Source organism: Apostichopus japonicus, chromosome 12 (assembly GCF_037975245.1).
Source record: "Apostichopus japonicus isolate 1M-3 chromosome 12, ASM3797524v1, whole genome shotgun sequence".
In the NCBI taxonomy this organism is placed as follows: Eukaryota; Metazoa; Echinodermata; class Holothuroidea; order Aspidochirotida; family Stichopodidae; genus Apostichopus; species Apostichopus japonicus.
In genome coordinates, this window is record NC_092572.1 from 14,992,077 (window position 1) to 15,016,291 (window position 24,215).

The following is a 24,215-nucleotide window of genomic DNA, read 5'->3' on the forward strand; positions in this document are numbered from 1 at the left end:
AACCAGGGATGCAAAAGAGAGTCTCGATCATCAGCGCGTACAGTGCGCCGAGCCATCCCGCCACTGTATGGACTGAGACATTAGGTGGATTAACTAATACTTACAGCTCCCCGTCTAGGCACTTGCTGTAAAAGATCGGCAAAAGACGTCATCACCCGGGGTTCGAACCAGGGATGCAAAAGAGAGTCTCGATCATCAGCTCGTACAGTGCGCCGAGCCATCCCGCCACTGTATGGACTGAGACATTAGGTGGATTAACTAATACTTACAGCTCCCCGTCTAGGCACTTGCTGTTAAAGATCGGCAAAAGACGTCATCACCCGGGGTTCGAACCAGGGATGCAAAAGAGAGTCTCGATCATCAGCGCGTACAGTGCGCCGAGCCATCCCGCCACTGTATGGACTGAGACATTAGGTGGATTAACTAATACTTACAGCTCCCCGTCTAGGCACTTGCTGTTAAAGATCGGCAAAAGACGTCATCACCCGGGGTTCGAACCAGGGATGCAAAAGAGAGTCTCGATCATCAGCGCGTACAGTGCGCCGAGCCATCCCGCCACTGTATGGACTGAGACATTAGGTGGATTAACTAATACTTACAGCTCCCCGTCTAGGCACTTGCTGTAAAAGATCGGCAAAAGACGTCATCACCCGGGGTTCGAACCAGGGATGCAAAAGAGAGTCTCGATCATCAGCGCGTACAGTGCGCCGAGCCATCCCGCCACTGTATGGACTGAGACATTAGGTGGATTAACTAATACTTACAGCTCCCCGTCTAGGCACTTGCTGTAAAAGATCGGCAAAAGACGTCATCACCCGGGGTTCGAACCAGGGATGCAAAAGAGAGTCTCGATCATCAGCGCGTACAGTGCGCCGAGCCATCCCGCCACTGTATGGACTGAGACATTAGGTGGATTAACTAATACTTACAGCTCCCCGTCTAGGCACTTGCTGTAAAAGATCGGCAAAAGACGTCATCACCCGGGGTTCGAACCAGGGATGCAAAAGAGAGTCTCGATCATCAGCGCGTACAGTGCGCCGAGCCATCCCGCCACTGTATGGACTGAGACATTAGGTGGATTAACTAATACTTACAGCTCCCCGTCTAGGCACTTGCTGTTAAAGATCGGCAAAAGACGTCATCACCCGGGGTTCGAACCAGGGATGCAAAAGAGAGTCTCGATCATCAGCGCGTACAGTGCGCCGAGCCATCCCGCCACTGTATGGACTGAGACATTAGGTGGATTAACTAATACTTACAGCTCCCCGTCTAGGCACTTGCTGTTAAAGATCGGCAAAAGACGTCATCACCCGGGGTTCGAACCAGGGATGCAAAAGAGAGTCTCGATCATCAGCGCGTACAGTGCGCCGAGCCATCCCGCCACTGTATGGACTGAGACATTAGGTGGATTAACTAATACTTACAGCTCCCCGTCTAGGCACTTGCTGTAAAAGATCGGCAAAAGACGTCATCACCCGGGGTTCGAACCAGGGATGCAAAAGAGAGTCTCGATCATCAGCGCGTACAGTGCGCCGAGCCATCCCGCCACTGTATGGACTGAGACATTAGGTGGATTAACTAATACTTACAGCTCCCCGTCTAGGCACTTGCTGTAAAAGATCGGCAAAAGACGTCATCACCCGGGGTTCGAACCAGGGATGCAAAAGAGAGTCTCGATCATCAGCGCGTACAGTGCGCCGAGCCATCCCGCCACTGTATGGACTGAGACATTAGGTGGATTAACTAATACTTACAGCTCCCCGTCTAGGCACTTGCTGTAAAAGATCGGCAAAAGACGTCATCACCCGGGGTTCGAACCAGGGATGCAAAAGAGAGTCTCGATCATCAGCGCGTACAGTGCGCCGAGCCATCCCGCCACTGTATGGACTGAGACATTAGGTGGATTAACTAATACTTACAGCTCCCCGTCTAGGCACTTGCTGTTAAAGATCGGCAAAAGACGTCATCACCCGGGGTTCGAACCAGGGATGCAAAAGAGAGTCTCGATCATCAGCGCGTACAGTGCGCCGAGCCATCCCGCCACTGTATGGACTGAGACATTAGGTGGATTAACTAATACTTACAGCTCCCCGTCTAGGCACTTGCTGTTAAAGATCGGCAAAAGACGTCATCACCCGGGGTTCGAACCAGGGATGCAAAAGAGAGTCTCGATCATCAGCGCGTACAGTGCGCCGAGCCATCCCGCCACTGTATGGACTGAGACATTAGGTGGATTAACTAATACTTACAGCTCCCCGTCTAGGCACTTGCTGTTAAAGATCGGCAAAAGACGTCATCACCCGGGGTTCGAACCAGGGATGCAAAAGAGAGTCTCGATCATCAGCGCGTACAGTGCGCCGAGCCATCCCGCCACTGTATGGACTGAGACATTAGGTGGATTAACTAATACTTACAGCTCCCCGTCTAGGCACTTGCTGTTAAAGATCGGCAAAAGACGTCATCACCCGGGGTTCGAACCAGGGATGCAAAAGAGAGTCTCGATCATCAGCGCGTACAGTGCGCCGAGCCATCCCGCCACTGTATGGACTGAGACATTAGGTGGATTAACTAATACTTACAGCTCCCCGTCTAGGCACTTGCTGTTAAAGATCGGCAAAAGACGTCATCACCCGGGGTTCGAACCAGGGATGCAAAAGAGAGTCTCGATCATCAGCGCGTACAGTGCGCCGAGCCATCCCGCCACTGTATGGACTGAGACATTAGGTGGATTAACTAATACTTACAGCTCCCCGTCTAGGCACTTGCTGTTAAAGATCGGCAAAAGACGTCATCACCCGGGGTTCGAACCAGGGATGCAAAAGAGAGTCTCGATCATCAGCGCGTACAGTGCGCCGAGCCATCCCGCCACTGTATGGACTGAGACATTAGGTGGATTAACTAATACTTACAGCTCCCCGTCTAGGCACTTGCTGTTAAAGATCGGCAAAAGACGTCATCACCCGGGGTTCGAACCAGGGATGCAAAAGAGAGTCTCGATCATCAGCGCGTACAGTGCGCCGAGCCATCCCGCCACTGTATGGACTGAGACATTAGGTGGATTAACTAATACTTACAGCTCCCCGTCTAGGCACTTGCTGTTAAAGATCGGCAAAAGACGTCATCACCCGGGGTTCGAACCAGGGATGCAAAAGAGAGTCTCGATCATCAGCGCGTACAGTGCGCCGAGCCATCCCGCCACTGTATGGACTGAGACATTAGGTGGATTAACTAATACTTACAGCTCCCCGTCTAGGCACTTGCTGTTAAAGATCGGCAAAAGACGTCATCACCCGGGGTTCGAACCAGGGATGCAAAAGAGAGTCTCGATCATCAGCGCGTACAGTGCGCCGAGCCATCCCGCCACTGTATGGACTGAGACATTAGGTGGATTAACTAATACTTACAGCTCCCCGTCTAGGCACTTGCTGTTAAAGATCGGCAAAAGACGTCATCACCCGGGGTTCGAACCAGGGATGCAAAAGAGAGTCTCGATCATCAGCGCGTACAGTGCGCCGAGCCATCCCGCCACTGTATGGACTGAGACATTAGGTGGATTAACTAATACTTACAGCTCCCCGTCTAGGCACTTGCTGTTAAAGATCGGCAAAAGACGTCATCACCCGGGGTTCGAACCAGGGATGCAAAAGAGAGTCTCGATCATCAGCGCGTACAGTGCGCCGAGCCATCCCGCCACTGTATGGACTGAGACATTAGGTGGATTAACTAATACTTACAGCTCCCCGTCTAGGCACTTGCTGTTAAAGATCGGCAAAAGACGTCATCACCCGGGGTTCGAACCAGGGATGCAAAAGAGAGTCTCGATCATCAGCGCGTACAGTGCGCCGAGCCATCCCGCCACTGTATGGACTGAGACATTAGGTGGATTAACTAATACTTACAGCTCCCCGTCTAGGCACTTGCTGTTAAAGATCGGCAAAAGACGTCATCACCCGGGGTTCGAACCAGGGATGCAAAAGAGAGTCTCGATCATCAGCGCGTACAGTGCGCCGAGCCATCCCGCCACTGTATGGACTGAGACATTAGGTGGATTAACTAATACTTACAGCTCCCCGTCTAGGCACTTGCTGTTAAAGATCGGCAAAAGACGTCATCACCCGGGGTTCGAACCAGGGATGCAAAAGAGAGTCTCGATCATCAGCGCGTACAGTGCGCCGAGCCATCCCGCCACTGTATGGACTGAGACATTAGGTGGATTAACTAATACTTACAGCTCCCCGTCTAGGCACTTGCTGTTAAAGATCGGCAAAAGACGTCATCACCCGGGGTTCGAACCAGGGATGCAAAAGAGAGTCTCGATCATCAGCGCGTACAGTGCGCCGAGCCATCCCGCCACTGTATGGACTGAGACATTAGGTGGATTAACTAATACTTACAGCTCCCCGTCTAGGCACTTGCTGTTAAAGATCGGCAAAAGACGTCATCACCCGGGGTTCGAACCAGGGATGCAAAAGAGAGTCTCGATCATCAGCGCGTACAGTGCGCCGAGCCATCCCGCCACTGTATGGACTGAGACATTAGGTGGATTAACTAATACTTACAGCTCCCCGTCTAGGCACTTGCTGTTAAAGATCGGCAAAAGACGTCATCACCCGGGGTTCGAACCAGGGATGCAAAAGAGAGTCTCGATCATCAGCGCGTACAGTGCGCCGAGCCATCCCGCCACTGTATGGACTGAGACATTAGGTGGATTAACTAATACTTACAGCTCCCCGTCTAGGCACTTGCTGTTAAAGATCGGCAAAAGACGTCATCACCCGGGGTTCGAACCAGGGATGCAAAAGAGAGTCTCGATCATCAGCGCGTACAGTGCGCCGAGCCATCCCGCCACTGTATGGACTGAGACATTAGGTGGATTAACTAATACTTACAGCTCCCCGTCTAGGCACTTGCTGTTAAAGATCGGCAAAAGACGTCATCACCCGGGGTTCGAACCAGGGATGCAAAAGAGAGTCTCGATCATCAGCGCGTACAGTGCGCCGAGCCATCCCGCCACTGTATGGACTGAGACATTAGGTGGATTAACTAATACTTACAGCTCCCCGTCTAGGCACTTGCTGTTAAAGATCGGCAAAAGACGTCATCACCCGGGGTTCGAACCAGGGATGCAAAAGAGAGTCTCGATCATCAGCGCGTACAGTGCGCCGAGCCATCCCGCCACTGTATGGACTGAGACATTAGGTGGATTAACTAATACTTACAGCTCCCCGTCTAGGCACTTGCTGTTAAAGATCGGCAAAAGACGTCATCACCCGGGGTTCGAACCAGGGATGCAAAAGAGAGTCTCGATCATCAGCGCGTACAGTGCGCCGAGCCATCCCGCCACTGTATGGACTGAGACATTAGGTGGATTAACTAATACTTACAGCTCCCCGTCTAGGCACTTGCTGTTAAAGATCGGCAAAAGACGTCATCACCCGGGGTTCGAACCAGGGATGCAAAAGAGAGTCTCGATCATCAGCGCGTACAGTGCGCCGAGCCATCCCGCCACTGTATGGACTGAGACATTAGGTGGATTAACTAATACTTACAGCTCCCCGTCTAGGCACTTGCTGTTAAAGATCGGCAAAAGACGTCATCACCCGGGGTTCGAACCAGGGATGCAAAAGAGAGTCTCGATCATCAGCGCGTACAGTGCGCCGAGCCATCCCGCCACTGTATGGACTGAGACATTAGGTGGATTAACTAATACTTACAGCTCCCCGTCTAGGCACTTGCTGTTAAAGATCGGCAAAAGACGTCATCACCCGGGGTTCGAACCAGGGATGCAAAAGAGAGTCTCGATCATCAGCGCGTACAGTGCGCCGAGCCATCCCGCCACTGTATGGACTGAGACATTAGGTGGATTAACTAATACTTACAGCTCCCCGTCTAGGCACTTGCTGTTAAAGATCGGCAAAAGACGTCATCACCCGGGGTTCGAACCAGGGATGCAAAAGAGAGTCTCGATCATCAGCGCGTACAGTGCGCCGAGCCATCCCGCCACTGTATGGACTGAGACATTAGGTGGATTAACTAATACTTACAGCTCCCCGTCTAGGCACTTGCTGTTAAAGATCGGCAAAAGACGTCATCACCCGGGGTTCGAACCAGGGATGCAAAAGAGAGTCTCGATCATCAGCGCGTACAGTGCGCCGAGCCATCCCGCCACTGTATGGACTGAGACATTAGGTGGATTAACTAATACTTACAGCTCCCCGTCTAGGCACTTGCTGTTAAAGATCGGCAAAAGACGTCATCACCCGGGGTTCGAACCAGGGATGCAAAAGAGAGTCTCGATCATCAGCGCGTACAGTGCGCCGAGCCATCCCGCCACTGTATGGACTGAGACATTAGGTGGATTAACTAATACTTACAGCTCCCCGTCTAGGCACTTGCTGTTAAAGATCGGCAAAAGACGTCATCACCCGGGGTTCGAACCAGGGATGCAAAAGAGAGTCTCGATCATCAGCGCGTACAGTGCGCCGAGCCATCCCGCCACTGTATGGACTGAGACATTAGGTGGATTAACTAATACTTACAGCTCCCCGTCTAGGCACTTGCTGTTAAAGATCGGCAAAAGACGTCATCACCCGGGGTTCGAACCAGGGATGCAAAAGAGAGTCTCGATCATCAGCGCGTACAGTGCGCCGAGCCATCCCGCCACTGTATGGACTGAGACATTAGGTGGATTAACTAATACTTACAGCTCCCCGTCTAGGCACTTGCTGTTAAAGATCGGCAAAAGACGTCATCACCCGGGGTTCGAACCAGGGATGCAAAAGAGAGTCTCGATCATCAGCGCGTACAGTGCGCCGAGCCATCCCGCCACTGTATGGACTGAGACATTAGGTGGATTAACTAATACTTACAGCTCCCCGTCTAGGCACTTGCTGTTAAAGATCGGCAAAAGACGTCATCACCCGGGGTTCGAACCAGGGATGCAAAAGAGAGTCTCGATCATCAGCGCGTACAGTGCGCCGAGCCATCCCGCCACTGTATGGACTGAGACATTAGGTGGATTAACTAATACTTACAGCTCCCCGTCTAGGCACTTGCTGTTAAAGATCGGCAAAAGACGTCATCACCCGGGGTTCGAACCAGGGATGCAAAAGAGAGTCTCGATCATCAGCGCGTACAGTGCGCCGAGCCATCCCGCCACTGTATGGACTGAGACATTAGGTGGATTAACTAATACTTACAGCTCCCCGTCTAGGCACTTGCTGTTAAAGATCGGCAAAAGACGTCATCACCCGGGGTTCGAACCAGGGATGCAAAAGAGAGTCTCGATCATCAGCGCGTACAGTGCGCCGAGCCATCCCGCCACTGTATGGACTGAGACATTAGGTGGATTAACTAATACTTACAGCTCCCCGTCTAGGCACTTGCTGTTAAAGATCGGCAAAAGACGTCATCACCCGGGGTTCGAACCAGGGATGCAAAAGAGAGTCTCGATCATCAGCGCGTACAGTGCGCCGAGCCATCCCGCCACTGTATGGACTGAGACATTAGGTGGATTAACTAATACTTACAGCTCCCCGTCTAGGCACTTGCTGTTAAAGATCGGCAAAAGACGTCATCACCCGGGGTTCGAACCAGGGATGCAAAAGAGAGTCTCGATCATCAGCGCGTACAGTGCGCCGAGCCATCCCGCCACTGTATGGACTGAGACATTAGGTGGATTAACTAATACTTACAGCTCCCCGTCTAGGCACTTGCTGTTAAAGATCGGCAAAAGACGTCATCACCCGGGGTTCGAACCAGGGATGCAAAAGAGAGTCTCGATCATCAGCGCGTACAGTGCGCCGAGCCATCCCGCCACTGTATGGACTGAGACATTAGGTGGATTAACTAATACTTACAGCTCCCCGTCTAGGCACTTGCTGTTAAAGATCGGCAAAAGACGTCATCACCCGGGGTTCGAACCAGGGATGCAAAAGAGAGTCTCGATCATCAGCGCGTACAGTGCGCCGAGCCATCCCGCCACTGTATGGACTGAGACATTAGGTGGATTAACTAATACTTACAGCTCCCCGTCTAGGCACTTGCTGTTAAAGATCGGCAAAAGACGTCATCACCCGGGGTTCGAACCAGGGATGCAAAAGAGAGTCTCGATCATCAGCGCGTACAGTGCGCCGAGCCATCCCGCCACTGTATGGACTGAGACATTAGGTGGATTAACTAATACTTACAGCTCCCCGTCTAGGCACTTGCTGTTAAAGATCGGCAAAAGACGTCATCACCCTGGGTTCGAACCAGGGATGCAAAAGAGAGTCTCGATCATCAGCGCGTACAGTGCGCCGAGCCATCCCGCCACTGTATGGACTGAGACATTAGGTGGATTAACTAATACTTACAGCTCCCCGTCTAGGCACTTGCTGTTAAAGATCGGCAAAAGACGTCATCACCCGGGGTTCGAACCAGGGATGCAAAAGAGAGTCTCGATCATCAGCGCGTACAGTGCGCCGAGCCATCCCGCCACTGTATGGACTGAGACATTAGGTGGATTAACTAATACTTACAGCTCCCCGTCTAGGCACTTGCTGTTAAAGATCGGCAAAAGACGTCATCACCCGGGGTTCGAACCAGGGATGCAAAAGAGAGTCTCGATCATCAGCGCGTACAGTGCGCCGAGCCATCCCGCCACTGTATGGACTGAGACATTAGGTGGATTAACTAATACTTACAGCTCCCCGTCTAGGCACTTGCTGTTAAAGATCGGCAAAAGACGTCATCACCCGGGGTTCGAACCAGGGATGCAAAAGAGAGTCTCGATCATCAGCGCGTACAGTGCGCCGAGCCATCCCGCCACTGTATGGACTGAGACATTAGGTGGATTAACTAATACTTACAGCTCCCCGTCTAGGCACTTGCTGTAAAAGATCGGCAAAAGACGTCATCACCCGGGGTTCGAACCAGGGATGCAAAAGAGAGTCTCGATCATCAGCTCGTACAGTGCGCCGAGCCATCCCGCCACTGTATGGACTGAGACATTAGGTGGATTAACTAATACTTACAGCTCCCCGTCTAGGCACTTGCTGTAAAAGATCGGCAAAAGACGTCATCACCCGGGGTTCGAACCAGGGATGCAAAAGAGAGTCTCGATCATCAGCTCGTACAGTGCGCCGAGCCATCCCGCCACTGTATGGACTGAGACATTAGGTGGATTAACTAATACTTACAGCTCCCCGTCTAGGCACTTGCTGTTAAAGATCGGCAAAAGACGTCATCACCCGGGGTTCGAACCAGGGATGCAAAAGAGAGTCTCGATCATCAGCGCGTACAGTGCGCCGAGCCATCCCGCCACTGTATGGACTGAGACATTAGGTGGATTAACTAATACTTACAGCTCCCCGTCTAGGCACTTGCTGTAAAAGATCGGCAAAAGACGTCATCACCCGGGGTTCGAACCAGGGATGCAAAAGAGAGTCTCGATCATCAGCTCGTACAGTGCGCCGAGCCATCCCGCCACTGTTTGGACTGAGACATTAGGTGGATTAACTAATACTTACAGCTCCCCGTCTAGGCTCTTGCTGTAAAAGATCGGCAAAAGACGTCATCACCCGGGGTTCGAACCAGGGATGCAAAAGAGAGTCTCGATCATCAGCTCGTACAGTGCGCCGAGCCATCCCGCCACTGTATGGACTGAGACATTAGGTGGATTAACTAATACTTACAGCTCCCCGTCTAGGCACTTGCTGTAAAAGATCGGCAAAAGACGTCATCACCCGGGGTTCGAACCAGGGATGCAAAAGAGAGTCTCGATCATCAGCTCGTACAGTGCGCCGAGCCATCCCGCCACTGTATGGACTGAGACATTAGGTGGATTAACTAATACTTACAGCTGCCCGTCTAGGCACTTGCTGTAAAAGATCGGCAAAAGACGTCATCACCCGGGGTTCGAACCAGGGATGCAAAAGAGAGTCTCGATCATCGGCGCGTACAGTGCGCCGAGCCATCCCGCCACTGTATGGACTGAGACATTAGGTGGATTAACTAATACTTACAGCTGCCCGTCTAGGCACTTGCTGTAAAAGATCGGCAAAAGACGTCATCACCCGGGGTTCGAACCAGGGATGCAAAAGAGAGTCTCGATCATCGGCTCGTACAGTGCGCCGAGCCATCCCGCCACTGTATGGACTGAGACATTAGGTGGATTAACTAATACTTACAGCTGCCCGTCTAGGCACTTGCTGTAAAAGATCGGCAAAAGACGTCATCACCCGGGGTTCGAACCAGGGATGCAAAAGAGAGTCTCGATCATCAGCGCGAACAGTGCGCCGAGCCATCCCGCCACTGTATGGACTGAGACATTAGGTGGATTAACTAATACTTACAGCTCCCCGTCTAGGCACTTGCTGTTAAAGATCGGCAAAAGACGTCATCACCCGGGGTTCGAACCAGGGATGCAAAAGAGAGTCTCGATCATCAGCGCGTACACTGCGCCGAGCCATCCCGCCACTGTATGGACTGAGACATTAGGTGGATTAACTAATACTTACAGCTCCCCGTCTAGGCACTTGCTGTTAAAGATCGGCAAAAGACGTCATCACCCGGGGTTCGAACCAGGGATGCAAAAGAGAGTCTCGATCATCAGCGCGTACAGTGCGCCGAGCCATCCCGCCACTGTATGGACTGAGACATTAGGTGGATTAACTAATACTTACAGCTCCCCGTCTAGGCACTTGCTGTAAAAGATCGGCAAAAGACGTCATCACCCGGGGTTCGAACCAGGGATGCAAAAGAGAGTCTCGATCATCAGCGCGTACAGTGCGCCGAGCCATCCCGCCACTGTATGGACTGAGACATTAGGTGGATTAACTAATACTTACAGCTCCCCGTCTAGGCACTTGCTGTAAAAGATCGGCAAAAGACGTCATCACCCGGGGTTCGAACCAGGGATGCAAAAGAGAGTCTCGATCATCAGCTCGTACAGTGCGCCGAGCCATCCCGCCACTGTATGGACTGAGACATTAGGTGGATTAACTAATACTTACAGCTCCCCGTCTAGGCACTTGCTGTAAAAGATCGGCAAAAGACGTCATCACCCGGGGTTCGAACCAGGGATGCAAAAGAGAGTCTCGATCATCAGCTCGTACAGTGCGCCGAGCCATCCCGCCACTGTATGGACTGAGACATTAGGTGGATTAACTAATACTTACAGCTCCCCGTCTAGGCACTTGCTGTAAAAGATCGGCAAAAGACGTCATCACCCGGGGTTCGAACCAGGGATGCAAAAGAGAGTCTCGATCATCAGCTCGTACAGTGCGCCGAGCCATCCCGCCACTGTATGGACTGAGACATTAGGTGGATTAACTAATACTTACAGCTCCCCGTCTAGGCACTTGCTGTAAAAGATCGGCAAAAGACGTCATCACCCGGGGTTCGAACCAGGGATGCAAAAGAGAGTCTCGATCATCAGCTCGTACAGTGCGCCGAGCCATCCCGCCACTGTATGGACTGAGACATTAGGTGGATTAACTAATACTTACAGCTCCCCGTCTAGGCACTTGCTGTAAAAGATCGGCAAAAGACGTCATCACCCGGGGTTCGAACCAGGGATGCAAAAGAGAGTCTCGATCATCAGCTCGTACAGTGCGCCGAGCCATCCCGCCACTGTATGGACTGAGACATTAGGTGGATTAACTAATACTTACAGCTCCCCGTCTAGGCACTTGCTGTAAAAGATCGGCAAAAGACGTCATCACCCGGGGTTCGAACCAGGGATGCAAAAGAGAGTCTCGATCATCAGCTCGTACAGTGCGCCGAGCCATCCCGCCACTGTATGGACTGAGACATTAGGTGGATTAACTAATACTTACAGCTCCCCGTCTAGGCACTTGCTGTAAAAGATCGGCAAAAGACGTCATCACCCGGGGTTCGAACCAGGGATGCAAAAGAGAGTCTCGATCATCAGCTCGTACAGTGCGCCGAGCCATCCCGCCACTGTATGGACTGAGACATTAGGTGGATTAACTAATACTTACAGCTCCCCGTCTAGGCACTTGCTGTAAAAGATCGGCAAAAGACGTCATCACCCGGGGTTCGAACCAGGGATGCAAAAGAGAGTCTCGATCATCAGCTCGTACAGTGCGCCGAGCCATCCCGCCACTGTATGGACTGAGACATTAGGTGGATTAACTAATACTTACAGCTCCCCGTCTAGGCACTTGCTGTAAAAGATCGGCAAAAGACGTCATCACCCGGGGTTCGAACCAGGGATGCAAAAGAGAGTCTCGATCATCAGCTCGTACAGTGCGCCGAGCCATCCCGCCACTGTATGGACTGAGACATTAGGTGGATTAACTAATACTTACAGCTCCCCGTCTAGGCACTTGCTGTAAAAGATCGGCAAAAGACGTCATCACCCGGGGTTCGAACCAGGGATGCAAAAGAGAGTCTCGATCATCAGCTCGTACAGTGCGCCGAGCCATCCCGCCACTGTATGGACTGAGACATTAGGTGGATTAACTAATACTTACAGCTCCCCGTCTAGGCACTTGCTGTAAAAGATCGGCAAAAGACGTCATCACCCGGGGTTCGAACCAGGGATGCAAAAGAGAGTCTCGATCATCGGCGCGTACAGTGCGCCGAGCCATCCCGCCACTGTATGGACTGAGACATTAGGTGGATTAACTAATACTTACAGCTCCCCGTCTAGGCACTTGCTGTTAAAGATCGGCAAAAGACGTCATCACCCGGGGTTCGAACCAGGGATGCAAAAGAGAGTCTCGATCATCGGCGCGTACAGTGCGCCGAGCCATCCCGCCACTGTATGGACTGAGACATTAGGTGGATTAACTAATACTTACAGCTCCCCGTCTAGGCACTTGCTGTAAAAGATCGGCAAAAGACGTCATCACCCGGGGTTCGAACCAGGGATGCAAAAGAGAGTCTCGATCATCGGCGCGTACAGTGCGCCGAGCCATCCCGCCACTGTATGGACTGAGACATTAGGTGGATTAACTAATACTTACAGCTCCCCGTCTAGGCACTTGCTGTAAAAGATCGGCAAAAGACGTCATCACCCGGGGTTCGAACCAGGGATGCAAAAGAGAGTCTCGATCATCGGCGCGTACAGTGCGCCGAGCCATCCCGCCACTGTATGGACTGAGACATTAGGTGGATTAACTAATACTTACAGCTCCCCGTCTAGGCACTTGCTGTAAAAGATCGGCAAAAGACGTCATCACCCGGGGTTCGAACCAGGGATGCAAAAGAGAGTCTCGATCATCGGCGCGTACAGTGCGCCGAGCCATCCCGCCACTGTATGGACTGAGACATTAGGTGGATTAACTAATACTTACAGCTCCCCGTCTAGGCACTTGCTGTAAAAGATCGGCAAAAGACGTCATCACCCGGGGTTCGAACCAGGGATGCAAAAGAGAGTCTCGATCATCAGCTCGTACAGTGCGCCGAGCCATCCCGCCACTGTATGGACTGAGACATTAGGTGGATTAACTAATACTTACAGCTCCCCGTCTAGGCACTTGCTGTAAAAGATCGGCAAAAGACGTCATCACCCGGGGTTCGAACCAGGGATGCAAAAGAGAGTCTCGATCATCGGCGCGTACAGTGCGCCGAGCCATCCCGCCACTGTATGGACTGAGACATTAGGTGGATTAACTAATACTTACAGCTCCCCGTCTAGGCACTTGCTGTAAAAGATCGGCAAAAGACGTCATCACCCGGGGTTCGAACCAGGGATGCAAAAGAGAGTCTCGATCATCGGCGCGTACAGTGCGCCGAGCCATCCCGCCACTGTATGGACTGAGATATTAGGTGGATTAACTAATACTTACAGCTCCCCGTCTAGGCACTTGCTGTAAAAGATCGGCAAAAGACGTCATCACCCGGGGTTCGAACCAGGGATGCAAAAGAGAGTCTCGATCATCGGCGCGTACAGTGCGCCGAGCCATCCCGCCACTGTATGGACTGAGATATTAGGTGGATTAACTAATACTTACAGCTCCCCGTCTAGGCACTTGCTGTAAAAGATCGGCAAAAGACGTCATCACCCGGGGTTCGAACCAGGGATGCAAAAGAGAGTCTCGATCATCGGCGCGTACAGTGCGCCGAGCCATCCCGCCACTGTATGGACTGAGATATTAGGTGGATTAACTAATACGTACAGCTCCCCGTCTAGGCACTTGCTGTAAAAGATCGGCAAAAGACGTCATCACCGGGGTTCGAACCACGGATGCAAAAGAGAGTCTCGATCATCGGCTCGTACAGTGAGCCACGCCATTTTTTTTTCTCTTTTATTGGGAGATGAGCCCACTGGCTCACCCATTGACAATATTATTTACAAGGGTGTTTTTTACAGAATTAAAACTTAAGTATGATTTGTTTTAACTAGAACATTAAATAATAATTACCTTAACATTTACTCATGTTTAGGTTAAGAGAAAACTAAAATACTAAACACCACAGACATAAGAAATTATATACAAGAGATAACAATGTCTAAAGCAAAGTCAAAAGACCAGACCCTGATTACGTCAACACGTACTGTATACAAATTAACCTCTTTCCAGATGGTAAGTATAGCTGTTCGATTCTTTCTTAGAGAGCACAATATCGTTCTGTGTAAATATATCAAAAAACCGTGAGGTATTGTTTTTGTGATAGTACACATCAAAAAGTAACCGAATTTTCTTCTTGAGTACATTGTGAAAAACTTTTTCAATATTACAAAGATAGTTATTATTGAGGCGAGATATTCTGCAATTCCAAATTGTACACTTATATATATTGAAGTCACACAAAATTCCTACAATACAGTTGTTTTTACGGCCAAGACCCAGAAGGGACAACCCCTTCCATTCAACAAAATTAACTACCGGATGTAAAGTATTCAACTTATTAACCAAAAAGTGTCATAAATTTTCGACTTCAGAACACTCAATAAAAAGATGAATAGTACTTTCGTGCGTGGTTTTGCAAAAGGTGCAGTAAACTTGTACAATTTGTCGTTAGTGTAAAGAATATTATGTAATACTTTGAAGTCGATATCGGCGTCAAGGAAACACTTTGGAGAACGATATATGTTACTCCATCTATTAGAAAAGTCAAGACTGGGAAAATGCTGCTTCCAGTATTCTTCGCCCTTGGGCGATGTGTTAAGATTGTCACGCAAAAGGCGTGAAGCTATTCTGCACGAAACTGAGGAGGCATCTATAATGTTTTTGCCATTTTGAAATTTTGCAGTAGGAATATAGTCAATTTGCGTAGATACAATTGCATCAGAAGAAAATATATCACCTAACCAGTCAGAGGGGAAGGCGTGGAGAATGACATCGATATAATTCTGAACATCGGTTACTGTAAGGGGATTATCAGGATTAGCAAGCTCAATGCACTCATGCACGGCCTTGGCTGGCAGAGAAGTGGGTATAATCTCATACATCAGAACACTTACAGAAACGATACCACCTTTAATGAAGTGACGATTAAAAAGTGTTTGACTATCATTGTCAACAATCAGGGTATTACTAAAGATAGGTTGATTGAGGATGTCTTCTCTGGTCTCTGGTAGCCAGAAACGGCCTTGAATTAGCCGATCCCATGCTAACATGAGTTCACAGTAATACGGGCTTAGCTTATGAACAGACTTGCGGTTAGGAGTAATTTGAAAGATACCACGCCCAAGGCTCATATCTTCATACATATTCAAAAAATACAACATTAATTTTTGTAATTTAATATTAATGTTATTGCTTAATATCTTACTACAAAATTTAACTCTAAGAGCATCTCTTGTTTAATTCAATGTCGCTGAAACTGAATCCCCCTCTGTCGATTGGTAAAAGCAAGTTAAGATACTTAATAGAAGGTTTTTTACCTCTCCAGATAAAATCGACTACACTCTGACGTAATGTGGTGATAACCCAATCAGGGACTGGTAAAACAGTGGTCAAATATACTAAGCGAGTTACGATGAGCGAATTTATAATGAGAGATTTACCCTTAAAAGATAATTTTCTACCTTTCCAGGTATTTAGTAATTTACGGCAGGAGGTAACTTTTTTCTCCCAATTTTCTTTTTCGATTGATTTTTTATCGTTAGCAATAGCAACACCTAATACTGTAATGAAATCTTTCCTCACAGGGAAGTCGAAATTGCTGGGATTAACATGGCTGCACCCAATGCTAAGTAATTCAGTTTCATCAATATTACAACTAGAGCCAGAAGCACGTTCATACAATTTAATGATGTTAAAAATAGAATAAATACTTGTGATACTAGACACGAAAAAGGTAGTGTCGTCCGCATGCTGAAAAATTTTGGCTTCGACTTCACAAAATTTAATACCATGAATATATGGACAATTAATTATAGCTTCAAGAAACGGTTCGGCACAGAGAACATAGAGCATGGCTGAGAGTGGGCAGCCCTGCCGAACTCCCCTTTTGACAGGGAAGGGATCGGATATATAACCATTGTGCTTGATTCGGCCCTCGATATTGGTATAAAACAGTTTGATCCATTTTAGGAGCTTAGGGCCAGAACCCAATTTTTCAGCGACTTCGAAGAGGTAGTTATGGTCAACTCTGTCAAAGGCTTTATATTGGTCTATTTTAAGAATAAAACCTGGTTTATTATATGAATTTACATACTCAATTACATTTTGCATAGTAAGCACGTTTTCAGAAATATCTCTTCCTGGAATACAACACGTTTGATCTTCTGAAATAATATTCTTACTGATACTTGTGATACGTTTGGCGAGAGCTTTGGCAATCATTTTGTAATCGACATTTAAGAGGCTTATTGGCCTCCAATTAATTAAACTACGAAGATCTCCTTTCTTGGGTATAAGGGTAAGTATACTTATTTTCATGGATTCAAAGAGTTCGTTGTCATGGAATGATGTCTCAATGAGTCTAGTAAAAATATCGATAAAATCCCGCCAAAACACTTTGTAAAATTCAGCAGTTAGTCCATCTAGTCCTGGACTTTTGTTCCGTTCCATTGCTAGCAGAGCGGCTTTCAACTCATCTAATGAAATATTTGCTTCACATGCTTCAACGTCCATTGGCGAGAGAAATCTTCTGAGTTCACAAAGTATCTGATTCCGCGATTCGTTGTCGGTTTCTCCGGCTTGGTAGAGGTTTGTATAAAACTTTACTTGTTCTTTCATAATTTCGTGTTGATCGGTGATGATTAAGCTCTGGTCAGTAAGTAGTTGTTTCATTACCTTCTTTTTTTTCCCTTGATTTTTCAAGATTAAAGAAAAACTTTGTTGATTTTTCACCCTCCTCGTGCCACTGAATTTTAGACATGAGGAAGGTTCCTTGTAATTCTCTTAATGAAGGTTGGTTCGACTCATCTTCTAGGTTTTTAAAATGGGTACAGTCGTAATCGGAGAATTTTTTAGCTTTGTATTTCTCGTAGTCAATTTGTTTTGTTGTATAATTGTATTGATTGAATAATTGAGGATTAGCTTCAGTTTTTAAAGTTACCATATGCGATTGAACACCACGAACTTCTGGGAGGGAAAATTATGTGATAATAATCCTGCATGAGAATGCATTACATGGGAGGGCAAGTAATCCCTTCGTTCGTGTAATGTCTCAGTAGCCTGAATCTCAATCAAACTTCAACCTATGGTCTCGTTTAATTTAACGATTCTACTTCCCCATTACACTTCACAACGGAACTACTTGAGATTTCAAAGCAGTGTTCAAGCGAATACGAACAGAAAGATTACAAACGAACACAAATTCAAAGTTTGTATCTTTTTTAATTTGCTTGCTGTGCAACAGAAACATTTCTTTTCTTTTTAAACAAGAACTGAGATAATTTCATTACCACTTGGTACAAAGGATAACATAACATTCTTACTTTCCATACTTTGAAAATAACAAAGCCTGGATATAAATATCATCAATGTAGCTCAGGCAAGAAATACCCAATTTCCTGAGCTCAGCCAGAATAGGTTTGAGTAGTTTTCTGAAGCTAATCCTCAATTATACAATCTCTCCTTTTAAAGTTACCAATAATTCAAAATTTGGAATTCACTGTCAATAATTTTAAAAACTAAGAAAACAAGCTCCACATTTAGTAAATGGCTTAATCATATTAATTAAAATATCATATAATTGATTTATTGTCGAAACGTTTAATTTGATTTTTAATTTTTTCTTCTCTTTTCTTTCTTCAGGGAGTCTTCTACATTATTAAGCTATTGTATGCTTTATAGAAGACTTCCTTTCACCTTGTATATTTGCACGTGAAACTCAAAATAAACCAAATCAAATCAAACCAAATTCCTACCAAGAATAGCAGACCAATGAACTTCATGTACAGGCGAAATTATAACCAGATAACATCAGGCGTTTTAACTATGAAATCGAAAACAAAAACTGGAACGATGTTTTAAGCCAAACTGATGTTAATGCTGCTTACGACACTTTCTTTGAATCCTTTAATTATACCTATAATAATTGTTTCCCAATATGTTATGTAAGCAAAAGGAAACGACGTAAAAAGAAACATCCATGGATTACAACTGGAATGTTGACATCTATCAAAAGAAAGAACAAGCTCTTTAAAAGTTATTTAACAGCACCTACTGATGTTAACAAGGCTACGTATAAGCATTACCGCAATAAGCTTAACCATATTATTAGATTTTCTAAAAGATTGTATTCCTATGATAAATTCAAAAATAATAGAAATAATATAAGTGTAACTTGGAATACAATTAACGAAGTTCTAAACACCAACCGAAAAGAAGGTGGATATCTTGCTGCTTTTAAAACTGGTGATCAAGAAATCAGCAACGAGAATGACATTGCCAGCTACTTTAACAAATATTTTGTAAACATTGGACCCTTACTTGCAAGAAATATTACAAATAAAGGTAGAACAGAATATATTATTCATAATAATAGCAGAAACAGTCAATCTATGTTCATTAATCCTGTCAGTGAGGAAGAACTTTCAATAGTTGCTATTTCCAGCCTGAAACCCAAAAAAGCAGCGGGATATGACGATTTTAAACCAGATATAATAAGAAATGTTATTCACTTTATCGCCAAACCATTGACTTATATTTGTAATTTATCTTTTACTTCTGGTACATTTCCAGATAAACTAAAGATTGCTAAGGTTATACCAATTTTTAAAAAAGGTGACCAAGATGTATATGAAAATTACCGTCCTATTTCTTTATTATCATGGTTTTCAAAAATTATTGAAAGGCTTATGTACAATCGTATCTTTAAGTTTCTAACCAAGTTTAATATCCTGTGCAATGATCAATATGGCTTCCGCCCAAAGCATTCTACAGAACTTGCTTTGGCAAATGCTATTGAAAAAATATGTACTAGTCTTGATAATACCAAAATATGTATTGGAGTGTTCCTTGATCTCTCCAAGGCATTTGATACTATTGACCATACCATTTTGCTAAGTAAATTATCTTTGTATGGTGTAAGGGGAACAACCCTTGACTGGTTGAGCAGCTATTTATCCAATAGACATCAGTATACTTCATATAAAAACTCTAAATCCGAACACGCTGTAACCCGTTGTGGTGTTCCACAGGGCTCAATATTAGGACCACTGTTGTTCATAATATATGTCAATGACATTTGCCAGGTGTCAAAATTTGCCAAGACTATTTTGTTTGCTGATGATACCAATATTTTCTTCGAGTTCGAAAACGTACATAGAATACATGATACTGTCTCTACTGAATTAACTAAATTTACTAACTGGTTTGCTGCTAATAAGTCATCACTTAATGCAGACAAAACTAACTGTATAGTATTTAATGGAAGAAGAACGCTTAACTGGAATAATGACATAATAATGGACGGTACAGTTATGAAACAAGTATCAACTACTAAATTTCTAGGGGTTAATATTGATAGTAAACTTTCATGGAGTGACCATATTACAAAAGTTTGCACCAGCGTTGCAAGAGGTGCAGGAATTTTAGCAAAGCTAAAACATTTCCTCCCCCAGAATATACTCAGAATGCTTTATCAAACTTTAATAGCACCACATCTGTATTACTGCTTGATTATCTGGTCTGGTACAAGTGTTTCTCATTTAAGTCACCTTAAAATACTTTAAAAGAGTGCAATACGTCATGTATCTCACGCAGCACCCCGTAAGCATACAAGCCCCTCTTTAAGAAACTCAATTTATTGAAATTAGATGACATTATAAAAGTTAATATTGCAACATTTACATACAAGGCTTGGAATGGATCATTGCCAATCAGTTTTCGAAATTTTATAAATAGCAACACAGATTTCCATAATCATAATACCAGAACGGCTAGCAACGCACATTATAAATCATATAAAACACACGCACTGGTATGTTAAGCCTCAGAAACCGTGCAACCAAAATTTGGAATTCACTGTCAATAACTTTAAAAACTAAGAAAGCAAGCTCCACATTTAGTAAATGTCTTACTAAAGAAATTATCATGTCTTATTAATTATGATTTAGCTGCATAGTCGCATAGCAGCATATTCACATATTGAAGCGTATACGTATTGTTATTAACATTATTTTCACTATTTTCTATCTTTTCTTCATGGGAGTCTTCTGTTTTGTTAAGCCAGCATAGGCTTTTCAGAAGACTTTTCCATTCACATTGTAATATTTATGTGAAAAAAAACAAATAAATGAATGAATGAATATATATATATATATATATATATATATATATATATATATAAAAACATTAGTGAGAGAGGAAAAATGTTCATATCTTATGGATGAAATAAATCTATATCTAATATCCTCATCAATAAAAATACTGTTAAAAAGAGTTTCATCGTTCTCTTCTCGTAAGAGAGGGTTATGTTAAATTGGTTGGATAAGCATCTCCTCTCTTGGCCTAAAGGGGACTTATAGGGTGCGAAGACTCGCGCAAAAAGAAACGTATAATGCCTGTAATCTGACCTAATTTCGAATGAGATGTAACAAAAGTGTTAGACACCACCATCGATCCCAGAAAATACACACACACAGCTTGCTACCATCGGTAATTAGACACTAGTGTACAGTCAGTGCATACAGCTGCGGTCAATACCTACAACAAAGTGTACAGACAATACAGCGATGGACATCTTAGGTCCAGCTAACATATAACAAGGTATCACGTTTCATTACCGTACTGTACTGTCTGCACTTTGTAGCGACACGAACATATCGTCACTTGCAAGCCACGGAAAGTTAACTTTTTCAGATCGCCGAACGTGGTTTTGGGCGACTCTTCAATGCCTTTAAATTGAACCAATTTTGGCTCAACTACAAAACTCCCCAGCCCCCTAGCTCCCATCCATGCACTTAAAAGCTTCTTGAAGGATCTTATTACTTAATTTTTGTTTTCATACGTTTTTAAAATAAACAATTAAGATGACAGGCACAAAACATAACATATGTAAAGACATTCTAGTCATTCATGCTCTTCAACATGCAAGCCACAAAAAAAAAAAAAAAAAAAAAATCAAGATTGATAACGGGTCAACAAAGATGTTCTCTTGATGCTTTTGGAACATTTCCCGAGATAGAATAACAATCGGGCGGATGGATATCGACTCTAATAGGAGTATGCCACCCTAAATCAAAAAACTTTTTTGATATGTGCAGACGACACTGCCATACAATTTTACAAACACATATTTTGTATAAAACGTGCGTAGGCTAACAATGGTTTTGTATTGTTTTAAAGAAAACATCTTGCCTTGCTGTGCGGCCTGATGTAGCCACCGAAATGGAGATGGAGTTCGTTTCTACAAAGACGAAAGATTTGGGAGACAAAATTTCAACTGCGTGACGGTCTAGAGGCCTACCAAGCTGTTTAAGGTGGGGATAGGCATAGGGCCATAGGCACTACTACTAATCGGTACTAGGCTAAGCCTAGGCTTCAACAACTAGTATTACGGCAGTGAGAGTAGATCGGCATGTTTTGGTCATAAAGTCCAGGATTTCCTGTTTAGTTCCATTTTAGGCTTGGCTTACTACTTATTTGAGATCAAAGCAAACAAGCATAGGCCTATGGCTTCCTATGTGTAGGCCTACGACTGAGTTATACGACTGAGTTATAACAAGCCTAGCTTAGACCTACAGTAGTTATACCAGTGCAACCAATGTAACCAAGATTCTAAAGTCTGACTGCAGCTGGGCTGAGTTAGGCCTATTGGACCTATATGCAGACAATTAGCTGTGTATCTCAATCATAGGAATTGAAGTTGAATATGGCCATAAGAAGTAGCCTACTACTAGTACTACTATGGGCATAGCAATACATATTCAAAGTGGCTATTCTTACGACTAGTCGTAAGAATAATTTCCGACTACGCATGCGCAGTTGCTATTTTCACGACCAGAAGTACTATTTTTACGACGAGGAGTAACAATAATTTCAGGTTAGGGTTAGAGTAAGGGTTAGGATTGAGGTTTAGGGTTATGTTTATAGGGTTAGGGTTACCCCTACTACATGCGCAGTTGCTTTATTTACTTTACTGCGCTTGAATTTGCCTTTGTCGTAAGAATAGTTTAATTGTTACAACTAGTCGTAAGAATAGCCACGGCCATACATATTACTAGGTCTAATGCTATGCATGAAGGCCGAGACTGTCTATAGATAAACAGTCCTTCTCAAATTCACTCGAGCATTAAGAATTTGTTACTTGATAAACTACCCCAAATACTGCCACTAGGATTCATCCTTGAGCGCACCTAATTAATTCACCAGTCAACAAGTATGATTGTAAACATAAGTGCTCTGAATCTAATGGCCAGCACTACTTTCCTGTGCTTGAAGACATGTTTGGCTTGACCACTGAAATAATACTGTGTGTGTTTAATCATGAATTTGTGCAGAGGAGCATTAAGTCTGCCTAGCATTACCAAATGGGGTAAATATCCAATATCCCCTTTTTTGGCCAATAACAGGTCGAGTCAGTTGGTATTGCAATAAGTATATGGAAGATGGTAATGGCTTAGCCTAAGATACTCCTAGGGTAAGCACCTAGCATGCTATGCAACAACGCTTTGATTGAAGATTTGTTAACAGACTTATCAGCCATAAGGCTAGTTCTAAATTAGCTAGGCCTTACACAGTTACAGTTTCAGCCAAAGACTCCATTAGGCCTATACAATTTGGCCTACTGCCACTGGCTGAAGTTTAAAACGATAGGGTTAAGATTTAGACTAGACTCAGTACATCAGCAGAAATCGTTTAAGTCGAAGACTATATTGCTAGGGTTTTGCAGGCCTGCCAACTCTCGCGGTTTACTGTACAACTCTCACTGCAAGTCTTCAAAATTTTACGAAAGTTTGTTATACCTTTGAGTTTGACATCAGCGTGCTCGAAATTGGGTCTGTTCACGTTTCAAGGTTGCCAAAGGTAGCAAATTTTCAAATTACAGTACAGAACTTCTATTCTAAATGAAAAATATATAATTAATATCTGCAATTCATGAATTAGAATTGACCAGACCTTAAAACTATTCTGGACATTATATTTAAGATGGTAGAAAAGTGTGACAATCTATAAATTTTCTAAAAGTTGTTCTTTTCTTAATGGTGGTGCCACTCCACCATTAATCAAACATATGTTGTTAATTTAAAGGCAATAATAATGAGTAGACAAACATGTTATTAATTCATAACCTTACTAAAAAAGATATATAAACTCTTAATAGGTTCCAAGTTCGAAACAAAGAAAAGTGATCAACAAGACATAAATTTGTTAAACACAGGCCATGCTTGTTATTATACTAAGCAATACATTTCAATGTGTAACGCGCAGGCACACAAAGTTCTTAGTAGTTGCATATTTGCACGCACTGTTCTGGCCTTCGGTTAAGCATTAGGAGTTGAGACCGTTAACTTACTTAGCCCGATCTGATATTACAAGATGACTTCTCCTGAGCTGGATACCGATGAAGAGTACATTATCATTGGAAAATATCGTTCGTCAGGACTGTGCCCTGAAAATTCAACATTAAATCTAAGAAGATCGATACGGAAAAGATCAAAGAGTTTAGACTAACGGGAGCAATAAACAGCCACCGAGCTTTGTGCTGAAAAGTGTGAGCAGTAATACTTTTAAATCAAGAAAAGCCAAAATCATGCATTTTAAGTCATTGAAATTAAAAAAGCTTCACTGTCCAGTATCAAAAGTATTTGCAAACTTTGATACAGCATTCTGTTCTGTACAAGAATTGTTGATTGTACG

At 45.1% G+C, this 24,215-nt stretch overlaps 2 protein-coding genes across 36 annotated transcripts in view; one reads left to right on the top strand and one right to left on the bottom strand.

Moving 5' to 3' along the window:
• Positions 1 to 24,215, bottom strand: part of LOC139977961 (uncharacterized) — a gene marked incomplete in the record, with an annotated part of 396,810 nt that overhangs the window by 151,799 nt on the left and 220,796 nt on the right.
• The window catches only part of LOC139977966 (gamma-adducin-like), a 48,779-nt gene continuing 46,171 nt past the window's right edge, over positions 21,608 to 24,215 (top strand). For 34 of the 35 annotated variants that reach the window (XR_011796785.1, XR_011796794.1, XR_011796804.1 and 31 more), the window contains exon 1: positions 21,608 to 21,835. The gene's annotated coding sequence lies outside the window, so the exon portion shown is untranslated. Of the gene's footprint in view, positions 21,836 to 22,056; positions 24,070 to 24,215 lie in introns of those variants that run through there. The other variant, XR_011796788.1, reaches the window with a different exon arrangement.